The 9,189-nt window shown below is 38.2% G+C and overlaps 1 non-coding gene across 1 annotated transcript; it reads left to right on the top strand.

Moving 5' to 3' along the window:
• The first annotated feature begins 1,398 nt into the window (after nt 1–1,398).
• LOC148578454 (small nucleolar RNA R71) lies at nt 1,399–1,506 on the top strand. Its single transcript, XR_015902860.1, has one exon. It is a non-coding gene; the product is annotated as a small nucleolar RNA R71 (small nucleolar RNA).
• Nucleotides 1,507–9,189: the final 7,683 nt, after the last annotated feature.

Here is a 9,189-nt window from a genome sequence, read left to right as displayed (position 1 = left end):
AAGGATGATGGATTCATCCTCATCCTTCCCAGTATCTAGGATTATGAAATTAGCAGGGATGTAAAGGCCTGCAACCTTTACTAACACGTCCTCTACTTGTCCATAAGCCTGTTTTCTTGAGTTGTCTGCCATCTCTAATGAGATTTTAGCAGCTTGCACCTCAAAGATTCCAAGTTTCTCCATTACAGAGAGTGGCATGAGGTTTATTCCTGACCCAAGGTCACATAGAGCCTTCTCAAAGGTCATGGTGCCTATGGTACAAGGTATTAGGAACTTTCCAGGATCCTGTTTCTTCTGAGGCAATCTCAATTGATCCAATGCATTTAGTTCATTGGTGAACAGGGGGGGTTCATCTCCCCAAGTCTCATTACCAAATAAATTGGCATTCAGCTTCATGATTGCACCAAGGAACTTGGCAACTTGCTCTTCAGTAACATCTTCATTCTCTTCAGAAGAGGAGTACTCTTCAGAGCTCATGAATGGCATAAGGAGGTTCAATGGAATCTCTATGGTCTCTAGATGAGCCTCAGATTCCTTTGGTTCCTCAAAGAAAAACTCCTTATTGATCACTGGACGTCCCAGGAGGTCTTCCTCCTTGGGATTCACGTCCTCCCCTTCCTCTCTAGGTTCGGCCGTGTTGACTATGTCAATGGCCTTGCACTCTCCTTTTGGATTTTCTTCTGTATTGCTTGGGAGAGTACTAGGAGGGGTTTCAGTGATTCTTTTACTTAGCTGGCCCACTTGTGCTTCCAAATTTCTAATGGAGGACCTTGTTTCATTCATGAAACTCACAGTGGCCTTAGATAGATCAGAGACTAAGTTTGCTAAATTAGAGGTATTTTGTTCAGAGTTCTCTGTCTGTTGCTGAGAAGATGATGGAAAAGGTTTACTACTGTTAAACCTGTTTCTTCCACCATTATTAAAGCCTTGTTGAGGCTTTTGTTGATCCTTCCATGAGAGATTTGGGTGATTTTTCCATGAGGGATTATAGGTGTTTCCATATGGTTCACCCATGTAATTCACCTCTGCTATTGTAGGGTTTTCAGGATCATAAGCTTCTTCTTCAGAAGATGCCTCTTGAGTACTGTTGGATGCAGCTTGCATTCCATTCAGACTCTGAGAAATCATATTGACTTGCTGAGTCAATATTTTGTTCTGAGCCAATATGGCATTCAGAGTATCAATTTCAAGAACTCCCTTCTTCTGAGGCATCCCATTACTCACAGGATTCCTCTCAGAAGTGTACATAAACTGGTTGTTAGCAACCATGTCAATGAGTTCTTGAGCTTCTGCAGGCATTTTCTTTAGGTGAATGGATCCACCTGCAGAAGTATCCAATGACATTTTAGTTAATTCAGATAGACCATCATAGAATATATCCAAGATGATCCATTCTAAAAGCATGTCAGAAGGACACTTTTTGGTCAGTTCCTTGTATCTCTCCCAAGCTTCATAGAGGGATTCACCTTCTTTCTGTTTAAAGGTTTGAACATCCACTCTAAGCTTACTCAGCTTTTGAGGAGGAAAGAACTTGGCTAAGAAAGCCTTGACCAGCTTATCCCAAGAGTTCAGGCTATCTTTGGGTTGAGAGTCCAACCACACTCTGGCTCTGTCTCTTACAGCAAAAGGGAAAAGTATGAGCCTGTAGACTTCAGGATCTACTCCATTAGTCTTAATATTATCACAGATCTGCAAAAATTCAGTTAAGAACTGAAAAGGATCTTCAGATAGAAGTCCATAGAACTTACAGTTCTGCTGCATCAGAGAAACTAATTGAGGTTTCAGCTCAAAATTTTTTGCTCCAATGGTGGGGATGGAGATGCTTCTTCCATGTAAATTGGAATTAGGTGCAGTAAAGTCACCAAGCATCCTCCTTGCATTATTATTATTTTCGGCTGCCATATCCTCTTCTTGTTCGAAAATTTCTGTAAGGTTATCTCTGGATTGTTGTATTTTAGCTTCTCTTAGTTTCCTCTTCAGAGTCCTTTCAGGTTCAGGGTCTACTTCAACAAGAATATTCTTGTCCTTGCTCCTGCTCATATGAAAAAGAGGGAACAGAAAAATAATAATAATAGATATCCTTTTTGCCCAAGTATAGAGGTTCCCTTGTGTGCGTAGAAGAAGAAAAGAATGTAATGTAAAGAAGGGAAAAAGAGAAAATTCGAACACAGATGGAAGAGGGGGTTCGAATTTGGGTGAGATGAAGTGTTAGTAGATGAATAAATAAATAGAAGGAGATGAGAGAGAGAGAGAATTTTCGAAAATTATTTTTGAAAAATGGTTAGTGATTTTTGAAAATTAAAAGAAGAAATAAATTAAAATTGAATTTTGAAACAATTAGTTAATTAAAAAGAATTTTTGAAAAAGAGGGAGATATTTTCGAAAATTAGAGAGAGAGAGTTAGTTAGGTAGTTTTGAAAAAGATAAGAAACAAACAAAAAGTTGGTTAGTTAGTTGAAACAAATTTTGAAAATCAATTTTTGAGAAGATAAGAAGTTAGAAAAGATATTTTAAAATCAAATTTTTGAAAAAGATAAGAATTTTTTTTAAAAAAAAGATATGATAGAAAGATATGATTTTGAAAAAGATAAGATAAAAAGATATTTTTGAAAAAGATATGATTGAAATTAGTTTTGAAAAAGATTTGATTTTTAAAATCACAATTAATGACTTGATTCACAAGAAATCACAAGATATGATTCTAGAACTTAAAGTTTGAATCTTTCTTAACAAGTAAGTAACAAACTTGAAATTTTTGAATCAAAACATTAATTGTTGATAATATTTTCGAAAATTATGAGATAGAATAAAATAAAAATATATTTTTGAAAAATATTTTTATAATTTTTAAAAATAAATAAAAAAATAAAAAAGATTTGATTTTTGAAAAAGATTTTGAAAAAGATAAGATTTTTAAATTGAAAATTTGATTTGACTCATAAGAACAACTAGATTTTAAAAATTTTTGAAAAAGTCAATCCAAATTTTTGAAATTTATGAGTGAAAAAGGGAAAGATATTTTTTTGATTTTTGAATTTTCAATGATGAAAGAGAAAAACATGAAAAAGACTCAATGCATGAAAGTTTTGGATCAAAACAATGAATGCATGCAAGAATACTATGAATGTCAAGATGAACACCAAGAACACTTTGAAGATCATGATGAACATCAAGAACATATTTTTGAAAATTTTTATATGCAAAGAAAACATGCAAGACACCAAACTTAAAAATTTTTCATGTATAGACACTATGAATGCAAGAATGCATATGAAAAACAAGAAAAGACACAAAACATGAAAATGCAAAGATCAAACAAGAAGATTTACCAAGAACAACTTGAAGATCATGAAGAACACTATGAATGCATGAATTTTTTCGAAAAATGCAAGATGAGCATGCAATTGACACCAAACTTAAAATCTGACTCAAGATTCAAACAAGAAATACAAAATATTTTTTATTTTTATTATTTTATGATTTTTTGTATTTTTCGAAAGTTATTTGTGAAAAAAAAAAATAAGGATTCCAAAATTTTTAATATGAATTCCAGGAATCTTGCACTCTTAGTCTAAAGCTCCAATCTGAAGGTTAGACATGGCTTAATAGCCAGTCAAGCTTTAGCATGTAAATCAAGTGGATCAGGAACAGCAGCAGGTGGATTAGCAACAACTAGCTAGCTCTTGATAATGTTGGGTTGGAAGCCCCAGTCCAAATGAATTTAGACATGGCTTTACAGCCAGTCAGGCTTCAACATGCTTCATGAAATACTAGAATTCATTCTTAAAAAAAATTAGAATAATTTTCGAAAACAGATGAGAAATTTTTGAAAGATTTTTTGAAAAATTTTTTTTGAAAATTTTTTTTTTTGAAAACAAAATAAGAAGAAAATTACCTAATCTGAGCAACATGATGAACCGTCAGTTGTCCAAACTCGAACAATCCCCGGCAACGGCGCCAAAAACTTGATACATGCGAAATTGTTACTCTGAGGTTGTAAAATTTGTTGCTCGTTCTCTCCCTGGCAATGGCGCCAAAACTGGTGCACAATACCATGGTCCAAACATAACTTCACAACTTTGCACAACTAACCAGCAAGTGCACTAGGTCGCCCAAGTAATAAAACCTTACGTGAGCAAGGGTCGATCCCACGGAGATTGTTGGTATGAAGCACGCTATGGTCACCTTGTAAATCTCAGTCAAGCGGATATCAAATAGTTATGGAATTTTCGAATAATAATAAATAAACAGAAAATAAAGATAGAAACACTTATGTATATCATTGGTGAGAATTTCAGACAAGCGTATAGAGATGCTTTCGTTCCTCTGAACCTCTGCTTTCCTGCTGTCTTCATCCAATCCTTCCTACTCCTTTCCATGGCAAGCTTTCTGTAAGGGCATCACCGTTGTCAATGGCTACATCCCATCCTCTTGTGAAAAAGGTCCAAATACTCTGTCACGGCACGGCTAATCATCTGAGGTTCTCGATCATACTGGAATAGGATTCACCCTCCTTTTGCGTCTGTCACTACGCCCAGCACTCGCGACTTTGAAGATCGTCACAGCCATCCCTTCCCAGATCCTACTCGGAATACCACAGACAAGGTTTAGACTTTCCGGATCTCAGAAATGGCCATCCATGGGTTCTAACTTATACCACGAAGATTCTAATATCTCGGACTCGGTCCTCTGTATTAGATATCTAAGAGATACTCATTCTAGCTTGGTTGCATGTAGAACGGGAGTGTTTGTCAGGCACGCGTTCATAAGTGAGAATGATGATGAGCGTCACATAATCATCACATTCATCATGTTCTTGGGTGCGAATGGATATCTTAGAAGCGGAATAAGTTGAATTGAATAGAAAACAGTAGTACTTTGCATTAATTCATGAGGAACAGCAGAGCTCCACACCTTAATCTATGGAGTGTAGAAACTCTACCGTTGAAAATACATAAGTGAAAAGTTCAGGCATGGCTGAGAGGCCAGCCCCCATGATCTAAGAACTAAACATCCCAAGATGCCTAATACAATAGTAAAAGGTCCTATTTATACTAAACTAGTTACTAGGGTTTACAGAAGTAAGTAATTGATGCATAAATCCACTTCCGGGGCCCACTTGGTGTGTGCTTGGGCTGAGCTTGAATGTTACACGTGCAGAGGCTTCTTCTGGAGTTGAACGCCAAGTTGTAACGTGTTTTTGGCGTTCAACTCTGGTTCGTGACATGTTTCTGGCGTTTAACTCCAGACTGCAGCGTAGAACTGGCGTTCAACGCCCTTTTGTGTCGTCTAAACTCGGCCAAAGTATGGACTATTATATATTTCTGGAAAGCCCTGGATGTCTACTTTCCAACTCAATTGGAAGCGCGCCATTTTGAGTTCTGTAGCTCCAGAAAATCCACTTTGAGTGCAGGGAGGTCAGAATCCAACAGCATCAGCAGTCCTTCTTCAACCTCTGAATCTGATTTTTGCTCAAGTCCCTCAATTTCAGTCAGAAAATACCTGAAATCACAGAAAAATATACAAAATCATAGTAAAGTCCAGAAATGTGAATTTAACATAAAAACTAATAAAAACATCCCTAAAAGTAACTAGATCCTACTAAAAACATACTAAAAACAATGCCAAAAAGCGTATAAATTATCCGCTCATCAGCAGCGTATTATTGAATCTCCTCCTCGTGAGGCTAAGTAGATGGAAGGATTCCTGCCGAATTCTTCTTCTCATTCGGGCGAAGCTCCGACCACTACTTCCGAAGATATGCTTCCGACCCGTCTGACTTCCACGGCTGAAGCTCCGACTTCCTCTCCTGGTGATGATTTGAACCCCCTTCTTGGTTCGAAGTGATTGAAGCTATTTTAAGGCCTAGCTTATGGGACCTTTTTATGAACTCTTTTTATATTTGTTTGTATACTTTGCTTGTGGTTCCTTAACATTTGGTCCTTTTTATTGGGCCTTTAACAACAATTTTTGTTTCTGGTCCTTTTTGGGCAAGACCTTTAACAAAGTAATCCTTTTATTGTTTATGTGATGACGCTGTGTTTATTTGAAAACTTTTGTTGAATGATTTAAGGCCTTTACAAGGTTTTGTAAAAAATCATTGTTTCGATCCTTGGACGAAAAGTTTTAACTATGTGAAGCTTTTTAAGCTTTTAAGTTCTGAGAAAACCTTTTTATGAAAAACTTTTATTATTGATTCCCTAAGGAGTTTTCGCATCTCTTTGTTTTCCATTACTTTGACCTCGTACGCTCAATTTATTTTTGCCAATTGAATTGTTTTTATAACTTAGGTTATTTTCGCGATGCATTTTGATCTGCTCGTGCTATCCGACTTATAAGTCGTTAGCTATTTTACTTCCGAGCTTGTCATGATCGACTTTCATAACCTCTTTATACTAACTTGTACCTCGTCACTTTATCTTGCCGACCATGTAGGTCGGTCAATGGATTTTTGCGCTTTTCCGAGTTTAAGTCAGTGCGTATCGTAGTAATGATAAATGGAAATTTTAAAGAGAAAAGTAAAAAGATAGAGAAAAGGGATATTATTACTAATGAAATGTGGTTTCATAAGGGTGCTTTTGCTACTAAGAGAGCGACTTATGGATTTTCTGCCCCTAACCCTTGCTTTGATGCCTCGTTAAAACCCCCTTCGAGAAAACCTTTTTTGAGAAAAAACCATGAAGTCGGGAAAAAGAGTATATCAGGGAGCGAGGTTTGCTTCTAGCTGTAATATCTCTTCATATTACAAGCGTGTCATGACCTTGGAAGTTCGGATCCCCCTAGATCTAACACTTTATAATAGCCTTTCCTCAACACCTCAACTATCTTGTAGGGTCCTTTCCAATTTGCAGTGAGTTTTCCTTCACCCGACTTATTTACATCGATATCATTTCGGGTCAAGACCAAGTCGTCTGAGGCGAAGCTTCTTCGAATGACTTTTTTTGTTGTATCTGTTTGTCATCTTTTGCTTCAATGCTGCTTCTCATATCTGGGCTTGTTCTTGGACTTCCGAGAGCAATTTGAGTTGTTCTTTTTGAGCTTGAACGTTGCCGACCTCATCTAAAAATCTCACCCTTGGACTTTTCTCGTTGATCTCTATAGAGATCATAGTTTCTATGCCGTAGGTGAGTTGAAAGGGTGTCTCTCCAGTGGTAGAATGAGGTGTAGTTCGGTAGGCCCACAATACTTGGGGGAGCTCTTCAGCCCAAGCTCCCTTTGCTTCTTGAAGTCTTTTCTTAAGCCATGCTAATATAACTTTGTTAGCAGCCTCGGCTTGCCCATTTGCTTGAGGGTGCTTGACCAAGGTGAACTGATGCTTGATCTTCATGCTAGATACTAACTTTCTGAATGCAGAGTCGATAAATTGAGTACCATTATCTGTGGTGATGGAGTTGGGGACTCCAAACCTAGTAATGATATTCTTATAAAGGAACTTCCGACTTTTTTGTGTTGTGATGGTGGCTAAAGGTTCTGCTTCAATCCGTTTTGTGAAATAGTCTACTCCCACTATGAGATATTTAACTTGTCTAGGCGCTTGAGAAAAAGGCCTGAGTAAGTCCAGTCCCCATTTTGCAAAAGGCCATGGAGAGGTTATACTAATTAATTCTTCTGGGGGAGCGACGTGGAAGTTGGCATGAATCTGGCATGGTTGACACTTTCTCACGAAGTCGGTGGAATCTTTTTGCAAAGTTGGCCAGAAGAATCCAGCTCGGATAACCTTTCTGGCTAAAGATCTTGCCCCTAGATGGTTGTCGTAGATGCCATTATGTACTTTATCTAACACTTCTTTTGTCTTAGAAGTTGGGACGCACTTTAACAATGGTGTAGATATTCCTCTTCTGTAGAGGACGCTTTTCACCAATGTGTAATTCTGTGCCTCCCTCCGAATCTTCCTGGCCTCTTTTTGTTCCTCTGGTAAGAAGTCAAATTTCAAGTATTCGATTAGAGGAGTCATCCAACCGAGGTCTAATCCAGAAACTTCTAAAACATCTAGCTTGGTATCTACCTTTGTAACTGAAGGTTCTTGGAGAGTTTCTTGGATTAGGCTTTCGTTGTTTCCACCAGGCTTGGTACTTGCTAACTTAGAGAGGGCATCTGCTCTGCTATTGAGCTCCCGAGTTGTATGTTTGACCTCGGTTTTGGGAAATCGCCTAAGGTACTCCATAGTTTTTTCTAAGTACCTTTTCATATTTGGGTCTTTAGTCTGGTACTCTCCATTAATCGAAGAAGTCACGACTTGAGATCCACTGAAGACTACTACTTTAGTTGCTCCGACTTCTTTAGCTAACTTCAATCCGGCAATCAAGGCTTCATATTTTGCTTGATTGTTGGAGGCCGGAAACTCGAATTTCAAGGAGACTTCTATTTGAGTTCCTTTCTGGCTAGCCAGTATTATGCCTACATTGCTTTCGACTTTGTTGGAGGAGCCATCCACGTCCAACTCCCAGATCGTGGAGGTCTCTTCTTGATCACCTGCGTATTCGGCTACAAAGTTGGTGAGGCATTAGGCTTTGATAGCGGTCCGAGTTTCATATTTTAAGTCAAACTCAAATAACTCTATAGCCCATTGAACCATTATGCCCACAACATCTGCTTTCTAAAGAATTTGCTTCATGGGCTGGTTCGTCCGGACTCTTATGGTGTGAGATTGAAAGTAAGGCCGAAGCCTTCTAAATGCTACTATCAAGGCATATGCGAACTTCTCAAGTTTTTTATACTTTAGTTCGGGGCCTTGTAGTACCTTGCTTGCGAAGTAGACAGGATGCTGTCCGACCTCATCCTCTTGTATTAAAGTTGATGCCACGGCCTTTTCCGTGACAGCTAAGTATAATACGAGTTCTTCACCTGCTTTTGGCCAGGTAAGAATTGGAGGTTGGCTCAGGTACCTTTTGAACTCTTGGAATGCTTCCTCACATTCAGGAGTCCATTCGAACTGACATCCTTTTTTTAGTAGAGAAAAAAGTGGTAAAGATCTTAATGTTGATCCTGCCAAGAATCTGGATAAAGCTGCAAGTCGGCTATTCAACTGCTGGACCTCCTTTAAGCAGGTCGGACTCTTCATTTCCAAGACTGCTCTACACTTGTCGGGGTTAGCTTCAATTCCTTTGTGTTAGCATGAATCCTAGAAACTTTCCAGCCTCCACTGCAAAGGTGCATTTATCAGGATTTAGTCTCATCCCGTGTGCTCTT

The sequence above is a fragment of the Arachis ipaensis genome, chromosome B1 (assembly GCF_059453495.1).
Source record: "Arachis ipaensis isolate K30076 ecotype BB chromosome B1, ASM5945349v1, whole genome shotgun sequence".
Taxonomy (NCBI): domain Eukaryota; kingdom Viridiplantae; phylum Streptophyta; class Magnoliopsida; order Fabales; family Fabaceae; genus Arachis; species Arachis ipaensis.
The sequence above is the reverse complement of the archived record's forward strand: the minus strand, read 5'-3'. Positions and strand labels throughout refer to the sequence as shown.